We start from the raw sequence: 20,894 nt of genomic DNA, 5'->3' as shown, positions 1-20,894 counted from the left end.
TTATTACATCAGATCAACACATCAGTCACAAGACTAAAATAAACCCAGCCTCACCCTAAACAAGATAATGGCCATGGAAAAAAACCTCCTCTTATCAGCCCCACAGCCGCGTTGACGCACTGTTTGTGTAAGACACATTATTGACTCCAGTCAAACGTCCAGGGGAAAAAAACCAGAATCCTCTCTTTGGCCTTCTTTCCAAGTCAGTGGGTCTGAGGCTTCGTTGACAGCCGTGGGGTGACCCCACATGTGCTAGAGGAAGGGCAAACAGCCTGGAAGTGGAGGTGTCCTGACACAGACAGCAGCCAGTTCTGTGTGGTGTGGCACGTGGCACTGCTAACACAGCATGCATGGTAGGATCATGATGGTAAACTCAGCCTTGCCATTGTCCCCTGACTCACAGAGGACTCTCAAGGTTACCTCAGTGCCCCAGTGATTTCCCATCCTGCACTCACCCCCCCATCGTGCTGTCCATGCCAGCCTAGGAGAGCTACATGTGGCTCCCCTCACTACCCATCCACACTTATCTTACTGTGAGTCACCACATGAGACACCTCCTCCCACCCCCAGTGTTTGAGCATGATGGCCCTAACCTCCTCACTATGGCTGTGGGGCCAAGAGTGAAGGAACATGCTGACATCCTGACCTCAAAGCCTGGCGTGGGAAGCAGGTTGCAGTACCCCTGGTGTGGGAAGCAGGTTGTCGGAGCTGCAGTACCAGCCTGTAGCAGAGCCAGAGCTGATCCACCTTGGATGCCATAGTAGATCTGGATCAATAGGATCAATAGGTCAACCCGGGTGTCAAAAGTCACCAAGCTTCCAATCCCCTATGTGGAGTAAGCAGGACAGGGGACAATCTGCCCTAAAAAACAACAAGGAGACAGTGGCACCTTAAAGACTAACAGATTTATTTGGGCATAAGCTTTTAAGGTGCCACTGGGCTCCTGGTTGTTTTTGTGGATACAGACTAACATGGCTACCTCCTGATACTCAATATTTAAGGCAGTTCCCATACTCTTGATCTTTGGATGGAAACTTGGATCTTTAGTCCTTTAGTTCTAGTACATGGTTTGTTTCTTTAACAGCACGAAATGAGACTGAAATTTTGAATCAGAAAACAAAACGGATGCCAGGATGCAAGACTAAGGAGACTGCTGCCCTGCCAGTCTGAGAAGACTGGGCATCCGTTCAGGCCTTGGGGAGGAGACCGAACGTAGTCCATCTAGGCCATTCTCTCATGCCCCTTCCCCGCAATGGACTCAGGCTGAGGACTATCTAAGGGGTTTGTGTTGCACCCCAGGGTGCCTAAAGCAAGGCCTATCGTTTCAAACTTGAGTGGCTAAAACCTGATTCAGATAAAAGGCCTGAGCTGAAGAAGTGCCGCGTCCCCAGAGCCCTTGTAAGCTTCAGCGGGAGCTGCAGGTGCACAACACCGCTGAAAAACCAGCCCAGACTTGTAGCTAAGAGCCTATGCCTGGTTTCAGGAGCCCGACCTTCAGGCTCCCAAACTGGAAAATTTTGGCCTGAGTCCATCAGAGAGTCTATTCAGCTCAGTCGACAATGTTCCCTGGGCTCAGTGCCAACAAGCCCCGGTCTAAGTGGCAGAGGAGGTGTCAGTCCATGGCGTTCCAGCTGCAGCATGACTCAGAGCAGCTGCATTATGGCTGGTTTGCATCTCAGCAGCCTGCAGGAGCGACCGATGACTTTCCTCTCACTACTGGGAGGATGGCAGCGGATTAGGGAGTGAGAAGGAAGGGGAAAAACTGGGATTGTGCAAACACCTCTGTCTAGCTCTAGGTCACAAGGAACAAAGGTCCAAACAGATCTACCAGGCTGGAGAGCGACATGGCAAGAGACAAGATACAAAATCCATTTACCCAGGGAAGGGAGGGGTGGGGGATGGAAAGAGATGAACCTTGCTGATGTTGTTGAGCAGGACTTGGATGAGCAGCCAGAGGAAGAGGATAGCCACCACCCCTTCTCTCATTCCTTTGCAGAAGAAGATGGACTGGCAAAGGGTGAGAGCTGGGTGCTCGGGATCCACATACGCCATCCTGTTGGCTGCAGAGGGAGCAGGAGCTCTAGCTGGTTGTCGGAGCTGCGGTACCAGCCTGCAGCAGAGCCATCAGGCGGAGAGTAGATCCCAAAGGCTAAGGGAGAAGATCTGTAGACTGGGTTCCCATTCAGGGGAATTGCTTTCCTCCTGCTGAAGATTTCTGCCCTGGTAAAGCATCCTCAGGGCCTTGGGTGGGAGGAGGACACAGTCCAGCCTGCCTGTGTGCTAAGCAAGAGCCAGAGCAGCATTGTTCACCAGCAGAGCCTATGCTTCGCCAGCTTCTGGTGGGACCCAGCAGGCAGACGGCATGAAAGCACAGCCCCAATCCCCCAGCAGGCTGCCAGCTATCCAGCAGCCCCCAAGACCACCTGCCAGTGCAGATGTCAGTGGCCCTCTTTAAATAGTTCCAGGGACAGATGCAGAAGGCAGGGAGTCCTCTCAGTTGCCGTTAATAATGAGTGTGGCTTCTGCTCCAGTCAGTCCAATCCAGAGCCCTCCTCCCTGCCAAGGCCCTGCCACTTCACATCAGCAGCGACAGGCTAGCCAAGCAGAACACAGCTGCTTTTCAGTTGAATTGCTCATACAACATGAGCAGCCAGAGGATTGGTGCCCCGTCGTGCTAGGTGCTGCACATACACAGAGCAGGGTGCAGTCCCTGCCCCGGAGACCTTCTGAGCCAATTTAAGACTGGGGGGAGGGGAGGGAGGGAAGGAGCATGCACTGCGTGGAACAGGAAGGACAGTGAGGGCAAGAGACATTGGTATAAGGTCACAGATTAGTTACATTCATGTTTGTACTACATGTAACTTGTTACATACATGTAACTAGTCTATGATTTACTGCTGCTATCTTTGAATCCCCCATTCCCTCCACTCCCCCACACTCGTCACATCCGTACTTGTTACACTCATGCACCTTTGTTTATTAATGGTATCAGGATTCTGACTGGCCTGGCCGTTCCCTGTTGGTAATTTACCAGACTTCACCACCTGGACTCCATCCTCTCTGCTGCTCACTTCGGGAGCCCAGCGGGGTGCAGCCCCTTCCTTTCTTGCTCTAATATTTCTGAGATACTTGCCTGAAAACCCTACCTATTTCTGAGACTTACTGACCCTGCTTTTCCTCTCTCTGTCATCACATGCCCCAAACCCATCCTGGACCTTTTATAGATCTGAGACCAGACCATTGTGATCCTCTAGTCTGACCTCCTAAATAACACAGTTTACAGGACCTTCCGGGATTCATTCCTGTTTGAACCAAAGCAGATCTTTTAGAAAAACATCCAGCCTTGATTGAAAAATTGCCAGCAATGGAGACTCCACCACAGCCCTTAGTACGTTGTTCCAACGGATCATTACCCTCACTGTTAAAAATGTGCATCTTATTTCCAGTCTGAATTTGTCTAGCTTCATCTTCCAGCCACTAGATTTGTTATGCTTTTGTCTGCTAGATTGAAGAGCCCTTTATCAAAGTTTTGTTCCCCATGTAGGTACTTATAAACTGTGATCAAGTCACCTCTTAACCTTCTCTTGGTTATAGACTGTATAGACTGGCTCCTTGACTGTATCACTATAAGGCAGATTTTCCAATCCTTTAATCATTCTTAAAAAGAAAAGGCGGACTTGTGGCACCTTAGGGTATGTCTACACTACGGAATAAGGTCGAATTTATAGAAGTCGGTTTTTTAGAAATCGGTTTTATATATTTGAGTGTGTGTGTCCCCACAGAAAATGCTCTAAGTGCATTAAGTGCATTAACTCGGCGGAGCGCTTCCACAGTACCGAGGCTAGAGTCGACTTCCGGAGTGTTGCACTGTGGGTAGCTATCCCACAGTTCCCGCAGTCTCCGCTGCCCATTGGAATTCTGGGTTGAGATCCCAATGCCTGATGGGGCTAAAACATTGTCGCGGGTGGTTCTGGGTACATATCGTCAGGCCCCCGTTCCCTCCCTCCCTTCGTGAAAGCAAGGGCAGACAATCATTTCGCGCCTTTTTTCCTGAGTTACCTGTGCAGACGCCATACCACTGCAAGCATGGAGCCCGCTCAGGTAACCGTCACCCTATGTCTCCTGGGTGCTGGCAGACGCGGTACGGCATTGCTACACAGTAGCAGCAACCCCTTGCCTTGTGGCAGCAGACGGTACAGTACGACTGGTAGCCGTCATCGTCATGTCCGAGGTGCTCCTGGCCACGTCGGCTGGGAGCGCCTGGGCAGACATGGGCGCAGGGACTAAATTTGGAGTGACTTGACCAGGTCATTCTCTTTAGTCCTGCAGTCAGTCCTATTGAACCGTCTTATGGTGAGCGGGCAGGCGATGCGGACTGCTAGCAGTTGTACTGTACCATCTTCTGCCGAGCAGCCATGAGATGTGGATGGCATGCAGTCCTTCTGCACCGTCTGCTGCCAGCCAAAGATGTAAAAGATAGATGGAGTGGATCAAAACAAGAAATAGACCAGATTTGTTTTGTACTCATTTGCTTCCCCCCCTCCCCTGCCTAGGGGACTCATTCTTCTAGATCACACTGCAGTCACTCACAGAGAAGGTGCAGCGAGGTAAATCTAGCCATGTATCAATCAGAGGCCAGGCTAACCTCCTTGTTCCAATAAGGACAATAACTTAGGTGCACCATTTCTTATTGGAACCCTCCGTGAAGTCCTGCCTGAAATACTCCTTGATGTAAAGCCACCCCCTTTGTTGATTTTAGCTCCCTGAAGCCAACCCTGTAAGCCGTGTCCTCAGTCGCCCCTCCCGGCATCAGAGCAACGGCAAACAATCGGGCATCTGAGAGTGCTGTCCAGAGCAGTCACAATGGAGCACTCTGATGGGGCTAAAACATTGTCGTGGGTGGTTCTGGGTACGTATCGTCAGGCCCCCGTTCCCTCCCTCCCTCCGTGAAAGCAAGGGCAGACAATCATTTCGTGCCTTTTTTCCTGAGTTACCTGTGCAGACGCCATACCACGGCAAGCATGGAGCCAGCTCAGGTAACTGTCACCCTATGTCTCCTGGGTGCTGGCAGACGCGGTACGGCTTTGCTGCACAGTAGCAGCAACCCCTTGCCTTCTGGCAGCAGACGGTGCAATACGACTGGTAGTCGTCCTCGTCGTGTCCGAGGTGCTCCTGGCCACGTCGGCTGGGAGCGCCTGGGCAGACATGGGCGCAGGGACTAAATTCGGAGTGACTTGACCAGGTCATTCTCTTTAGTCCTGCGGTCAGTCCTATTGAACCGTCTTATGGTGAGCGGGCAGGCGATACGGACTGCTAGCAGTCGTACTGTACCATCTTCTGCCAGGCAGGCAAGAGATGAGGATGGCTAGCAGTCGTACTGTACCATCTTCTGCCGAGCAGCCATGAGATGTGGATGGCATGCAGTCCTTCTGCACCATCTGCTGCCAGCCAAAGACGTAAAAGATAGATGGAGTGGGTCAAAACAAGAAATAGACCAGATTTGTTTTGTACTCATTTGCCTCCTCCCCTGTCTAGGGGACTCATTCCTCTAGGTCACACTGCAGTCACTCACAGAGAAGGTGCAGCGAGGTAAATCTAGCCATGTATCAATCAGAGGCCAGGCTAACCTCCTTGTTCCAATAAGAACGATAACTTAGGTGCACCATTTCTTATTGGAACCCTCCATGAAGTCCTGCCTGAAATACTCCTTGATGTACAGACACCCCCTTTGTTGATTTTAGCTCCCTGAAGCCAACCCTGTAAGCCGTGTCGTCAGTCGTCCCTCCCTCCGTCAGAGCAACAGCAGACAATCGTTCCGCGCCTTTTTTCTGTGAGGACGCCATACCAAGGCAAGCATGGAGGCCGCTCAGCTCACTTTGGCAATTAGGAGCACATTAAACACCACACGCATTATCCAGCAGTATATGCAGCACCAGAACCTGGCAAAGCGATACCGGGCGAGGAGGCGACGTCAGCGCAGTCACATGAGTGATCAGGACATGGACACAGATTTCTCTGAAAGCATGGGCCCTGCCAATGCATGCATCATGGTGCTAATGGGGCAGGTTCATGCTGTGGAACGCCGATTCTGGGCTCGGGAAACAAGCACAGACTGGTGGGACCGCATAGTGTTGCAGGTCTGGGACGATTCCCAGTGGCTGCGAAACTTTCGCATGCGTAAGGGCACTTTCATGGAACTTTATGACTTGCTTTCCCCTGCCCTGAGGCGCATGAATACCAAGATGAGAGCAGCCCTCACAGTTGAGAAGCGAGTGGCGATAGCCCTGTGGAAGCTTGCAACGCCAGACAGCTACCGGTCAGTTGGGAATCAATTTGGAGTGGGCAAATCTACTGTGGAGGCTGCTGTGATGCAAGTAGCCCACGCAATCAAAGATCTGCTGATATCAAGGGTAGTGACCCTGGGAAATGTGCAGGTCATAGTGGATGGCTTTGCTGCAATGGGATTCCCTAACTGTGGTGGGGCTATAGACGGAACCCATATCCCTATCTTGGCACCGGAGCACCAAGCCGCCGAGTACATAAACCGCAAGGGGTACTTTTCGATAGTGCTGCAAGCTCTGGTGGATCACAAGGGACGTTTCACCAACATCAACGTGGGATGGCCGGGAAAGGTGCATGATGCTCGCATCTTCAGGAACTCTGGTCTGTTTCAAAAGCTGCAGGAAGGGACTTTATTCCCAGACCAGAAAATAACTGTTGGGGATGTTGAAATGTCTATATGTATCCTTGGGGACCCAGCCTACCCCTTAATGCCATGGCTCATGAAGCCGTACACAGGCAGCCTGGACAGTAGTCAGGAGCTGTTCAACTACAGGCTGAGCAAGTGCAGAATGGTGGTAGAATGTGCATTTGGACGTTTAAAGGCGCGCTGGCGCAGTTTACTGACTCGCTTAGACCTCAGCAAAACCAATATTCCCACTGTTATTACTGCTTGCTGTGTGCTCCACAATATCTGTGAGAGTAAGGGGAAGACGTTTATGGTGGGGTGGGAGGTTGAGGCAAATCGCCTGGCTGCTGGTTACGCGCAGCCAGACACCAGGGTGGTTAGAAGAGCACAGGAGGGCGCGGTATGCATCAGAGAAGCTTTGAAAACCAGTTTCATGACTGGCCAGGCTACGGTGTGAAAGTTCTGTTTGTTTCTCCTTGATGAAACCCCCCGCCCCTTGGTTCACTCTACTTCCCTGTAAGCTAACCACCCGCCCCTCCTCCCTTCAATCACCGCTTGCAGAGGCAATAAAGTCATTGTTGCTTCACATTCATGCATTCTTTATTCATTCATCACACAAATAGGGGGATGACTACCAAGGTAGCCCAGGAGGGGTGGTGGAGGAGGGAAGGAAAATGCCACACAGCACTTTAAGCACAGCACTTTAAAAGTTTACAACTTTAAAATTTATTGAATGACAGCCTTCTTTTTTTGGGGCAATCCTCTGTGGTGGAGTGGCTGGTTGGCCGGAGGCCCCCCCACCGCATTCTTGGGCGTCTGGGTGTGGAGGCTATGGAACTTGGGGAGGAGGGCGGTTGGTTACAGAGGGGCTGCAGTGGCAGTCTGTGCTCCAGCTGCCTTTGCTGCAGCTCAACCATACACTGGAGCATACTGGTTTGGTCCTGCAGCAGCCTCAGCATTGAATCCTGCCTCCTCTCATCACGCTGCCGCCACATTTGAGCTTCAGCCCTGTCTTCAGCCCGCCACTTACTCTCTTCAGCCCGCCACCTCTCCTCCCGGTCATTTTGTGCTTTCCTGCACTCTGACATTATTTGCCTCCACGCATTCGTCTGTGCTCTGTCAGTGTGGGAGGACAGCATGAGCTCGGAGAACATTTCATCGCGAGTGCGTTTTTTTTTCTTTCTAAGCTTCACTAGCCTCTGGGAAGGAGAAGATCCTGTGATCATTGAAACACATGCAGCTGGTGGAGAAAAAAAAAGGGACAGCGGTATTTAAAAAGACACATTTTATAAAACAGTGGCTACACTCTTTCAGGGTAAACCTTGCTGTTAACATTACATACATAGCACATGTGCTTTCGTTACAAGGTCGCATTTTGCCTCCTCCCACCGCGTGACTACCCCCTCAACCTTCCCCCCTCCCTGTGGCTAACAGCGGGGAACATTTCTGTTTAGCCACAGGCAAACAGCCCAGCAGGAATGGGCTCCTCTGAGTGTCCCCTGAAGAAAAGCACTCTATTTCAACCAGGTGACCATGAATTATATCTCACTCTCCTGAGGATAACACAGAGAGATAAAGAACGGATGTTGTTTGAATGCCAGCAAACATACACTGCAATGCTTTGTTCTACAATGATTCCCGAGTACGTGTTACTGGCCTGGAGTGGTAAAGTGTCCTACCATGAAGGACGCAATAAGGCTGCCCTCCCCAGAAACCTTTTGCAAAGGCTTTAGGACTACATCTAGGAGAACCACAAATGCCAGGGCAAAGTAATCCTTTCACATGCTTGCTTTTAAACCATGTATAGTATTTTAAAAGGTACACTCACCAGAGGTCCCTTCTCCACCTGCTGGGTCCAGGAGGCAGCCTTGGGTGGGTTCGGGGGGTACTGGTTCCAGGTCTAGGGTGAGAAACAGTTCCTGGCTGTCGGGAAAACCGGTTTCTCCGCTTGCTTGCTGTGAGCTATCTACAACCTCCTCCTCATCATCATCTTCTTCGTCCCCAAAACCTGCTTCCGTATTGCCTCCATCTCCATTGAAGGAGTCAAACAACACGGCTGGGGTAGTGGTGGCTGAACCCCCTAAAATGGCATGCAGCTCATCATAGAAGCGGCATGTTTGGGGCTCTGACCCAGAGCGGCTGTTTGCCTCTCTGGTTTTCTGGTAGGCTTGCCTCAGCTCCTTCAGTTTCACGTGGCACTGCTTCGGGTCCCTGTTATGGCCTCTGTCCTTCATGCCCTGGAAGATTTTGACAAAGGTTTTGGCATTTTGAAAACTGGAATGGAGTTCTGATAGCATGGATTCCTCTCCCCAAACAGCGATCAGATCCCGTACCTCCCGTTCGGTCCATGCTGGAGCTCTTTTGCGATTCTGGGACTCCATCATGGTCACCTGCAGCTTGCCACGCTGGCCAAACAGGAAATGAGATTCAAAAGTTCGCGGTTCTTTTCCTGTCTACCTGGCCAGTGCATCTGAGTTGAGAGTGCTGTCCAGAGCGGTCATAATGGAGCACTCTGGGATAGCTCCCGGAGGCCAATACCATCGAATTGTGTCCACAGTACCCCAAATTCGAGCCGGCAATGTCGATTTAAGCGCTAATCCACTTGTCAGGGGTGGAGTAAGGAAATCGATTTTAAGAGCCCTTTAAGTCGAAATAAAGGGCTTCATTGTGTGGACGGGTGCAGGTTTACATCGATTTAACGCTGCTAAATTCGACCTAAAGTCCTAGTGTAGACCAGGGCTCTGAGACTAACAAATTTATTTGAGCATAAGCTTTCATGAGCTACTGCTCACTTCAGCGGATGCATGCAGTGGAAAATACAGTAGGGGAATTTTATATACACAGAGAACATGAAACAATAGGTGTTATCATACACACTGTAACAAGAGTGATCAGGTAAGGTGAGCTATTACCAGCAGGAGAGGGGGAAAAAAAAAAACCACAAAAAAAACCTTTTGTAGTGATAATCAAGGTGGGCCATTTCCAGCAGTTGACAAGACCATGTGAGGAACAGTGGGGGTGGGTGGGGGGAATAAACATGGGGAAATAGTTTTACTTTGTGTAATGACACATCGACTCCCAGTCTTTATTCAAGCCTAATTTAATTGTGTCCAGTTTGCAAATTAATTCCAATTCCGCAGTCTCTTGTTGGAGTCTGTTTCTGAAGTTTTGTTGTTGTAATATTGCCACTTTTAGGTCTGTAATCGAGTGACCAGAGAGACTGAAGTGTTCTCTGACTGGTTTATGAATGTTATAATTCTTGACGTCTGATTTGTGTCCATTTATTCTTTTATGTAGAGACTGTCCGGTTTGGCCAATGTACATGGCAGAGGGGCATTGCTGGCAAGTGATGGCATATATCACATTGGTAGATGTGCAGGTGAACGAGCCTCTGATAGTGTGGCTGATGTGATTAGGCCCTATGATGGTGTCCCCTGAATAGATATGTGGACACAGTTGATAACGGGCTTTGTTGCAAGGATAGGTTCCTGGGTTAGTTGTTCTGTTGTGTGATGTGTGGTTGCTGGTGAGTATTTGCTTCAGGTTGGGGGACTGTCTGTAAGCAAGGACTGGCCTGTCTCCCAAGATCTGAGAGAGTGATGGGTCATACTTCAGGATAGGTTGTAGATCCTTGATGATGCATTGGAGAGGTTTTAGTTGGGGGCTGAAGGTGACGGCTAGTGACGTTCTGTTATTTTCTTTTTTGGGCCTGTCCTGTAGTAGGTAACTTCTGGCTACTCTTCTGGCTCTGTCAGTCTATTTCTTCACTTCAGCAGGTGGGTATTGTAGTGGGTAATGTAATTAATCATTCTTGTGGCTCTTCTCTGAAGCCTCCCCAATTTCTTAACTCCCTTCTTGAATTGTGGACACCAGAACTGGACAAAGTATTCCAACAGTGGATCTTTCCTAGGGATCTGCATCCCTCTCCCCCCACCCAATGGTCATAAATATATAACCCTATGTCATAAATATAAAGGGAAGGTGAACCACTTTTAAATCCCTCCTGGCCAGAGGAAAAGACCCTTTCACCTGTAAAGGGTTAAGAAGCTAAAGATAACCTCGCTAACACCTGACCAAAATGACCAATGAGGAGACAAGATACTTTCAAAGCTGGAGGGGAGGGGGGAAACAAAGGGTTCTCTCTGTCTGTGTGTTGTTTTTGCCCGGACCAGAGCAGTAATGCAGGTCAGAACTCCTGTAAAGGGCTAATAAGCAATCTAGTAAGATATGCGTTAGATTATATTTTGTTTAAATGGCTGATAAAATAAGTTGTGCTGAATGTATATTCCTGTTTTTGTGTCTTTTTGTAACTTAAGATTTTGCCTAGAGGGATTCTCTATATTTTGAATCTGATTACCCTATAAGGTATTTACCATCCTGATTTTACAGAGGTGATTCTTCTACTTTTTCTTCAATTAAAATTCTTCTTTTAAGAACCTGATTGCTTTTTCATTGTTCTTAAGATCCAAGGGTTTGGGTCTGTGTTCACCTATGCAAATTGGTGAGGATTTTTATCAAGCCTTCTCTAGGAAAGGGGGTGTAAGGTTTGGGAGGATTTTGTTGGGGGGAAAGACGTTTCCAAGCAGGCTCTTTCCCTGTTATATATTTGTTAGACGCTTGGTGGTGGCAGCAATAAAGTCCAAGGGCAAAAGGTAAAATAGTTTGTACCTTGGGGAAGTTTTAACCTAAGCTGGTAAGAATAAGCTTAGGGGGGTTTTCATGCAGGTCCCCACATCTGTACCCTAGAGTTCAGAGTGGGGAAGGAACCTTGACACCCTATCTCTTTCTTAACCATGCACACACATTGTTCCCAGATCCCCACAACACTATCCATATCCCTGACCTCAAAAAGATCAACCCAGACCTCCACTGGTTCTGCATTTGCTCTCCCTCCCTACACACATGCCAAAAACCCCGCTGTCTTCACCGTTGAGCCACATTATTTTTGAGCTCAGAGCAGATGGATTCCACCTTATCAAATGTCTTACTGGAACAGTTACACACCTAATCATACCAAAGTTCAGAAGTGTCCAAGACAAGGTTGCATGTGGAATCTTAACTCTGCCCCCTTGGGCGTATGTATTCTTGCAGTAGCATTAAACCATGTGATCGTGCAGTTCTCAAACAACACAATACAGTACAACAGTTTTCACAACACATGCTGTGTCTTGCAAAGTTTTAATTCCTTGCATTATCATAATGGCCCAGCATACTTTTATTGTTTAATTCTTTTTTACATACATCTTTATGGTCTCTATTTTAACAACTTTGTCAGCACCCATCTGCTGTACATTTTATTTTCAACAATTAATTATGAAGCTAACTTAGCTGTGCATTTAATTACCCTATCTATATTCCAGCAAGATGGCAGTATTATGCTAGCTAGGTACTTACACAGACCCATTACTGATGTAGCTCAGAATATCTGTGCTACGATGTGCTATGGTATTCTGGGTATGTATGATTTTGTGTGTATTCTTCATATCTGTGAATTTCATGGACTCCAAGTGGCACACACAGAACACTACACAGCACTACAGCATGCTACACTTGTGGATCTAACATATCAGGAAAAATTAGATATAACATGTGATCATGTAATTGAAAGGTGGTATCATAGAAGCATGGGCACAAGGGGGCAGAGTTAAGGTAACACATGCATTTCCTCAATCATTTCCTGACTTTTAAATCCTTACCTATGCAACCTTAATGTTCTATTAACAACTTTTTGGGGGGGTTTTTAATAGCGTTTCCTAGGTGTTTTTTTCTTGAAAAGAAAGAAAATGCACAGGATGCACTCCAGGACTTCAAAGCTGCATTGCAATGCAAATAGCACAGGTAAATTCCATAACCAGGAACTCTGGCTACGTGCCCCCTCTGATATATCTCCCACTGCAACTCCCATTGACTTCACTGATGCAGAATCAGGTCCCTTCGGTGCTCTGAATTTGGGTAAGACTCCAGGTAAATGGATTTCTCAAGCGCCACCAAAGCAGAGGCCTCTCTGATTCAGAATAGGGCTGCCAGGTGTCCGGTTTTCTACTGGAACCCCTGGTCGAAAAAGGACCCTGGCGGCTCCCGTCAGCACTGCTGACGGGGCCGTTAAAAGTCCGGTTGGCAGGACTGCCTTGGCTGTGCACAGCTCCCTGGAAGCAGCCGGTATATCCGGCCTCTAGGTGCAGGGGCAGCCAGGGAAGCTCCGTGTGCTGCCCCCACCCCAAGTGCTGTCTCCACAGCTCCTATTGGCCGGGAACCACAACCAATGGGAGCTGTGGGGGCAGTGCCTGCAGGTGCAGGCAGCGTGCACCATACAGTGCCGCCTGGCCATGCCTCCGTCTAGTGGCCGGACAAGCCATCTGCTTTAGGAAGCAGCAGGGAGCCTGCCTCAGCCCCGCTGACCGGTAGCCGCCTGAGGCAAGTGCTGCCTGGCCAGAGCCCGCACCCTGAACCCCCTGCCCCAGGTCGGAACCCCCTCCTGCACTCCAAACCCCTCTGCCCCAGCCCAGAGCCCCCTGCTGCACCCCAAATCCCTCATCCCTGGCCCCATCCCAGAGCCTACACTCCCAGATGGAGTCTACACCCCCTCCCGCACCCCAACTCCTTCCCACTGCCCACAGCCCCCTCCTGCACCCTGAACCCCTCATTTCTGGCCCTATCCTGGAGCCCTCACCCCCTCCTGCACCCCCATTCCCTGCCCCAGCCCAGTGAAAATGAGTGAGGGTAGGGGAGAGCGAGCGACGGAAGGAGGGTGTAGTGAGTGGGGGGCAGGGCCTCAGAGAAGGGGCAGGGCAGGGCCTTGGGGCAGGAGTCGGGGCCAGGGTGTTCGGTTTTGTGCAATTAGAAAGTCGGCAACCCTAATTCAGAGCCCTTCTTCAGCAACTATGAACCTTACGAGTCTGGTTAGAATCCTCCATCAGACCCACTTCTCCCTACCAATTTGTGGCAGATTAGCCATTTCACAGCAAAGCTACTTGTCAGCTGCACATGGACAGAAAACTGAAGTTTTACCAATGGGACACTGATGCAGAGTGATTAGGTGACTCAGCCAAAGTCACTCAGCGAGTCAGGGACAAGCGCCAGGACTAGGGCTCAGGAGCGCCTGGTTCCCAGGCTCCAGCTATAACCTCAAGATCAAGGGCAGATCATGTCCGAAGCTGAAAGCACGCCGAGTGCTGCGTACCTGCTATCTGAAGCAGTGCTAACGCAGTTAAGCAGAGCTGGCAATACCCCATAGACCTGCACTGGTTTATTTTTGTTTCACTGAGACTTGACGATAATGCCCTGGATAGCTCACGAAAGCTCATGCCCAAATAAATTGGTTCGTCTCTAAGGAGCCACAAGTCCTCCTGTTCTTTTTGCGAAGACAGACTGACACGGTGGCTACTCTGAGCCCTGGATACTGATTGACAGGCTTTGTTAGTTATTAATTCTTGTTTCAGCTGCCCTGATATGGGGAACTGGAACTGCTCCAGTAAATGGGCTGGGAGGTTTGCCTCATTTTCCTGTGGTCTCTTAGCTAGCGTATTAGCCATGTCGTCAGCTAAATCGCTGCTTTCAAAGCACTGAAGAATCACAGCAGATATGCCTACGTCACCACCGTCAGAACAAGACGGGCGGCAGCAGCAATCCACTCACGGCACGACAGCCTCTCATCTCAGGACACCACTAACCTCTGTGAGACAGATACCAAAAGGTCCTGCACTTAAAGCACAGACAAAAGAATTATGCCTCTGACTTTTATCTTGCCCTGGAGGTTGGAACAAATGGCTCCAGAAATCGCAGTCATTGGAAACAAATGCACCATGGGTGCTAACAGATTCCAAGTACTCTGGGCCAGATCCCTAGCTTGTGTAAAGTGGCAGAGGCTGCTGCTGATTTACAGTAGCTGAGGATCTGGCCCTCTCGTTCTACAATCCTAAGTCACGGAGACAAACCCTTCGCAATCAGCCTTGGTCCTTGTTCTTCGTAGTGCCGCTTTCCCCTGTTTTACTCCCTCACAGGTCGCTAGATGGCAGAGAGAGAAAATAAGGGGACCAATATTTGCTTAGGCTACAGAGTTGTAGCTATAATAAACATTTGACATTCTTCACCTGACACTGCCAATATAACTTCCTCGTCTCCTTGCCCAAAGTCAGCTTGGAGGCCCTCCCAGGTTTTACACAGCAGGAAGCACTGGTAGTTAAAGCCATGCAGCGAGTGTCAGGACACAGGGGTTCTATTCCCAGGTCTGCCCCGAATCACTCAGAGAGTTACTTTGTTTCTCTATGCCTCAGTTTCTTCCCCCTGTGGGTAATGTCTGCCTACCTCACGGGGGTTTGAAGGGGCTTAATTTTTAATGACGTGATTGAGACCCTCAGATGGAAGGCCACACATGGCAGTATGAAACAGGACCTTTAATAAGGCAGCAACCACCTTCGCCAAATCACACTGTAGATAACTAGCCAGGGCAGGGGATGGGCCCATCTACACTCTAACTGTGATTCAAGCAGTCATCTTCCAACCCAGACACAACATGGTTCCTCAGGGTAATAGCTGTGATCCTGAATGATATTAAACCCTTGACCATTCAATTCCTTAGCGTACCTTGAGGGTGCAGTTAAAGTCCTTTCTGTAGCTCAAAATGGAGCCACATTCAATAAATGGCCAAGCCTAGTACCTAGATAGCACTTCTAGTCTGTAGATCTCAAAGCATTAGCCCTATTTTACAGATAGGGAAACCAAGGCGTTAAATAGAACCCAGGTGTCCTGACTCCCTGCCCGATACTCTGTGCACTGGACAATGCTGGGCACAGCCCTCCAGCAAAGCTGTTCTAATGAGATCCAAAGGCTGGCTTTATACCACACATCACAAGTGAGAAAAAATATCCCTGTCTGCAAATGTCTGGGAATTACATCTGCCTCCTGCCCTGTTAGTAGCAATAGTTTATTCTTCCGCGTAAGGATCTTAATGCACACATAAATGAACTGAGCCTCCCTGAGGTAGGAATTACCCATGAAAAGTGCGCTAGCCAGACACCTTCTTTAAACATGGCTGCTGGCAGGACAAGTCTGTACCTCTGCCTGATCCCCCGCACAACAACAGCTCTGGGGCATGAGGCTCCAAGCCCTTAGGAATGGGTGCTGGTTGTGTCTTTCTGGGGCACCATCCTGGAGCTGATCTTCCCAAATGCTGCTGGGAGCCCTGGCCTAGATCCTCAGAAGTATTCAGGCTCCTAATTCCCATTGATTTCAGTGGGCATTAGGAGCCTAAATACCTTTGAGGATCTGGGCCTCTCATCATTCTAGTGCAAAGTGCTAGAAAGCAAAGCATTCCCCTCCCCCACTACTCCTGCCACCCCCTAGAGCTCGCAATGAGCTAAAACGAAGCTGAAAGAGGCTGAGAGCTGAGGGAGCAGCAAGCAGGATTAGAGGAGGTGGCAGAAAGCCCGCTCATTTAGGAAGGACTTTGCTTGCTGGCATCAGCCCCCACCCAGACATGATCTCTGGGTCCACAGCATGGACGCGATCAGCAAAAGCAGCATTTCCTGAGAGGGGTCGAATTAGATCACACAGATTGTTCATGCTCTTTATTTGCAATGGAGCTGTCAGTATTGGTTATCAGCTATCAGAGTTGGTATGGCAACCCCCATTTTTTCATGTTCTCTGTATATATATATATATCATCTTCCTACTGTATTTTCCACTGCATGCATCGGATGAAGTTGGTTTTAGCCCACAACAGCTTATGCCCAAATAAATATGTTAGTCTCTAAGGTGCCACAAGTACTCCTCGTTCTTTTAGTATTGGTCTGTCACTCATCTTGGGCTTGGATTTGAAACACTCTGCTGAGGATTTTGGGGGAGGCTTTAACTGTGAATACTATTGCAGAGAGCTGCAAGCCTAAGCGTGTCACAATGAATGTAGGAATGAACACAAATCTGGGAGTCAGGAACTCCTTCAATCTAGCCATGGCTCTGCCCCAGGCTTGTGACACTTTGGACAATCATGCAAGTTTTGTGTCTCCGTTTCCCCCTCTGTAGAATCAAGATAGCACTTACCGTATAGGAAGTGCTGCTGAATGATGAAAGGAAAATCAGAAGGAAGGAAACTGCACCACTCATTGCTTAAAAGCACCCCCACTGCCATCTGTACCTGCTCAGGAGATCACACGCCATCCTATCAGACATACATCTGGCCACCATTATCCATACATTGGTGACTGACACTCACTTCTGGGAAATGTGGCCATGCACCCTTGAAAATACAACACCCAGTGGCCCATCCAGCTAGCGACAGGTCAACTTTGGGGTTCCTCTTTCTGTGCAGACTCCCTTTTGGTGGATACAGAGCCCTTTGTCTTGACAGTCCAAGCCCTCCCTGGGATCAGCTCTTGGAAACTGCCCCTCCATTCGTGGCCACAGACCTCCCACAAAGCAACATTCCAGCAGAGCAACCAACCCAGAAAAGGTAGGCTTGCGTGTGCACAAGACAGATCTGTCCCAGGAGCTGGACCTAGGCTATGAAACTCACTCCTGCAAGCGGGAAGAGTGAGCATGGACTCAATGTCTTTTCACACACACACACCCAGCCCCCACCCCGAGTCTCATTTAAAGTGCCCTGAAAATGAGGACCGACCTGGTAGGATGCAGGTGGGAAAGTGTCAGATTATTACAGACCTCATTGGCCAATGCAAGAGAAGCTGCAGAGGAGAAAGGATGGCAATGAACTAGTTAATTCAAGATGGGACTGGCACTCAAATGACTCCTTCTGGCATAAGCTTTCCACCTATTTGTTTTGGTCATGTAGGGTATAATAATGACATCATCACGATGCTGAATCCCATTGTTTGCTTCTTCACTCAATCCTGGATTAATAGCCTTGGAAACTGAAGTTCTCTAGGTTTATACCAGGCATCAGCTGTGCAAGATTCCCCCACAACAGCCTGTCAACATACTTCAACCCTGAGAGGGGACATCTACCACCAGGATCCAGTGACTCTCCCTGATTCTTGGCTGAGATGCCTAACAAGGGAGACAGTGCTAATTGTGGTGCGTTTCAAGAAGTGGACACTCCACTGGGCTGATCATCAGATGATGACAGTAAACAGAGCTCTGTATATAATGTGATCACTTGGCCATGCAAATTCCATGCATGCATGGCTGCCCGCCTTTCTGAAGCTGCTACAGAATTTTCCTCCAGAATCCAAGTCTAATTTAAAGAAGAGAGTAACTATGGGTAAAGTTTTGACCTAAGTGATTTTGGAGGCCAAATTCCATTGAAAGACAATGAGACTTAGGCTCCTAAGTGTCCACATCACCTTTGAAAATGAAACTTCAGCTCCTAACTCACCTAGGAGTTTTAGAACATTTTATATGAAAAAGCCCTCAGAACATAAACGAATGCAGCAAGATCTGCCTGAGTTTACAAACAGCCTGAAACAAAAGCTCTGAAAAAGGTGTGAGCTGCACCATTCAGCTCAGTATCTTGATCACCAATTTTGTAAGGCACCCAAGTCCCCATTTAGTAAACTTAGTTGGGCTGCTTGGGGAAGGCCAGATGCAGTGGAGCCATCCACTGAGAGAGGCCAGAGAAAGTCCAAACTACAGGAGAAATGGTGGATACAGTAAGTGCGCTAAACACCTTGATCCAAAACCTCACTGAAGTCAATGCAAAGACTCCCACTGACTTTTATAAACTTTGAATTAGGCCCTAAGTGAGGAGCTATGTAAAGTCTGATTCTGGACAGAGCATTGTTAGAGGCTGAGATTGGTCTAAGACCGATACAGGGGATCTTAATGTTAGGAGGGGGGAAAAAAGCAGCGTCTTATACTGTGGGACTGTGCTGAGTCGGGGTTTTAACATGCAGGCCTTTTCATCTGCACTGAGCTATCTTTAGCTCCTTTGTTATTTGTGAGGAGACCAAGCAGCTTTTGAAGACTGGGTTCCTGCTTGGCTGAACAGTGAATGGCCTGTATTAAGAAGGCGAAGGGGGTGGAGGGGGGATCAGTGATGTGCAAGGTTTTATATTGCAGTGGAGACCACAGAAGTTAATACCCAGGGCTTTCAAGTTCTGGGAATGCGAGTCAGGAGAGCCAGAATATGCCAGGTGTGGATTCCCTTGCTGTTTGTGCTGTATATCAGTGCTGATACACTGGAGATAATGGGAAAGGTGCATCAGTGGCATAGGGGTTAGAATCTCCTCCCATTCTAATAGCTTTCCAGCTATACTAAGTAACCACCAAAGCCACCTCTCCTGCCCAATCACAGCGTGCTGTGCTGCTAGTGGGGAGATTCTCTATAGGTTGAGTGGACTGAGGGCTAAATTCAGCCCTTGCATAAGTAAGTACAATTCTTTCCAGGGCTGATTTTGGTCCCCAGAGGATACTAGAGTAAGGAGTTGGCTTCATGGGGAAATTGACCAGAATACCTATTGCCAACTATTCCAGAATAGTTCTCTGTATAGACAAGGCCTCCGAGCAGTATATGACCGCTCTGCCCAAAGCTAACAAGATGGAGCGGAAGACGAACTGAATACACCAAGCAGTTCAGGTACAGGATTGTGTACACCACATGTGTAACATTTCACATTGCAACACCCCATGTGCATTGACAGGGCAGAAAGTGGCATCCTGCACTCAGTGCAGTAGAGTGGAGTGTCTGGGAGATGCTTACATGCATTAAAACTTTACCCAACACTGAATCAAAGAGTTGAGCACAGTGTGTAAAACAAGCCAAGGAAATGGCCAGTTGAACTGCAGAGGGATGTGCCAGATAGCCCGGATTCCACTGAGTTGTTGCTAAAAGACGCAGACAGATGAGTGCAGTGGAATAAGGAAAAAATGAAATGCACTTTTGCACCTCTACACACTAGGGGATCTGGGGGGGGGGGGGAAGGAGATTAAAAACCACACAGAGTACAGTGTGACCCTGAGAAAGGACTATAAAAATGGTCCCTTTCTACTCAGCAAATCTGCTGTCTTAGAAAATAAGCTCCTGCTCCTTTTTCCTCCCATTAACCCTGCAGAGCCAGGAAGTCTATAAAGAAGGGAGCTAGATTCTATCCCGGCTCCTGTATCATGATAGATTTGTTAAGCAAGGCCCAGTTGCAGAACTGATGTTGCTAGCGATGCGCGAGCCAGAAAACAACCCAACTCAGATGCAGAGCTTTTATGGCCAGGAGGGACCATTCTGATCATCTGCATAGCACAGGCCAGAGACCCTCGCCCAATCGTTAATGCATTAGCCCACTACTCAATGTTTAGACTCCCATTTGCAGAAAAACTGTCCCTTTACTGGTAAACAAAGCACTGTTGACTTGAAATTAGCAAGAAACACTAAACACAGAAGCCCATGATGCCATTAGAGTCTTCTTTTTCCAACAGAACCACCCCAAACAAACGAACATTTAAAAGCAGCAGTCAAAGAACTGGTAGGATGTTCCAGCTTCCTATGACAGGCCAGGTGGCACAAGGATGAAGTTAGTGATAGACCAAGCTGCCATTGTTGAAGTTCTCAGTGGTTTCTTTAGCTCAGTCTGATCCTGCACCGCCCTTACCATGGATTCCAAGGTGAGGTTTTACCTGACTGAGGAGGCCAGGGCCCCAAAAGAGCAGGTTATAACTTGTGTCCACAGACAGAAGGGTTAAAAAACGTTACACTTCAGTCATCCAGCCTGACTTCCTAGATCAGAGGTGGGCAAACTACAGCCTGCGGGCCACATCCGCAGGACCCTCCTGCCCAGCCCCTGAGCTTCTGGCCCAGGAGACTAGCCCCCGGCCCCTCCCCCGCAGCCTCAGCTCAGCATAATGCTCTGGGTGGCAGGGCTGCAGAGCTGCGGCTGCCTGTCCTGGTGCTCTGGGCAGCGTGGTAAGGGGGCAGGGAGCAGGGGGGTTGGATAGAGGGCAGGGGAGTTTGGGGAGGGTCGTCAGGGGGTGGGGGTGTCGATAGGGGGCGGGGCAGTTAGAGGGCAGGGAACAGGGGGATTGAATGGGGGCAGGGGTCCGGGGGGTAGTCAGGAAGGAGATGGGGGTTGGATGGGGCAGTCAGGGGCAGCGGGTCCGGGGGCGGTCAGGAGACAGGGAGAAGGGGTGGTTGGATGGGGCAGGGGTCCCGGGGCGGCTCAGAAAGGAGAGGGGTGTTGGATGAGGTAGCGGGGGGCAGTCAGGGGCAGGGGTTCTGGGGACGGTCAGAGGGTGGGGAACAGGGGGGTTGAATGGGGGCAGGGGA

Source organism: Lepidochelys kempii, chromosome 10, assembly GCF_965140285.1.
Source record: "Lepidochelys kempii isolate rLepKem1 chromosome 10, rLepKem1.hap1, whole genome shotgun sequence".
NCBI lineage: Eukaryota > Metazoa > Chordata > Testudines > Cheloniidae > Lepidochelys > Lepidochelys kempii.
The sequence above is the reverse complement of the archived record's forward strand: the minus strand, read 5'-3'. Positions refer to the sequence as shown.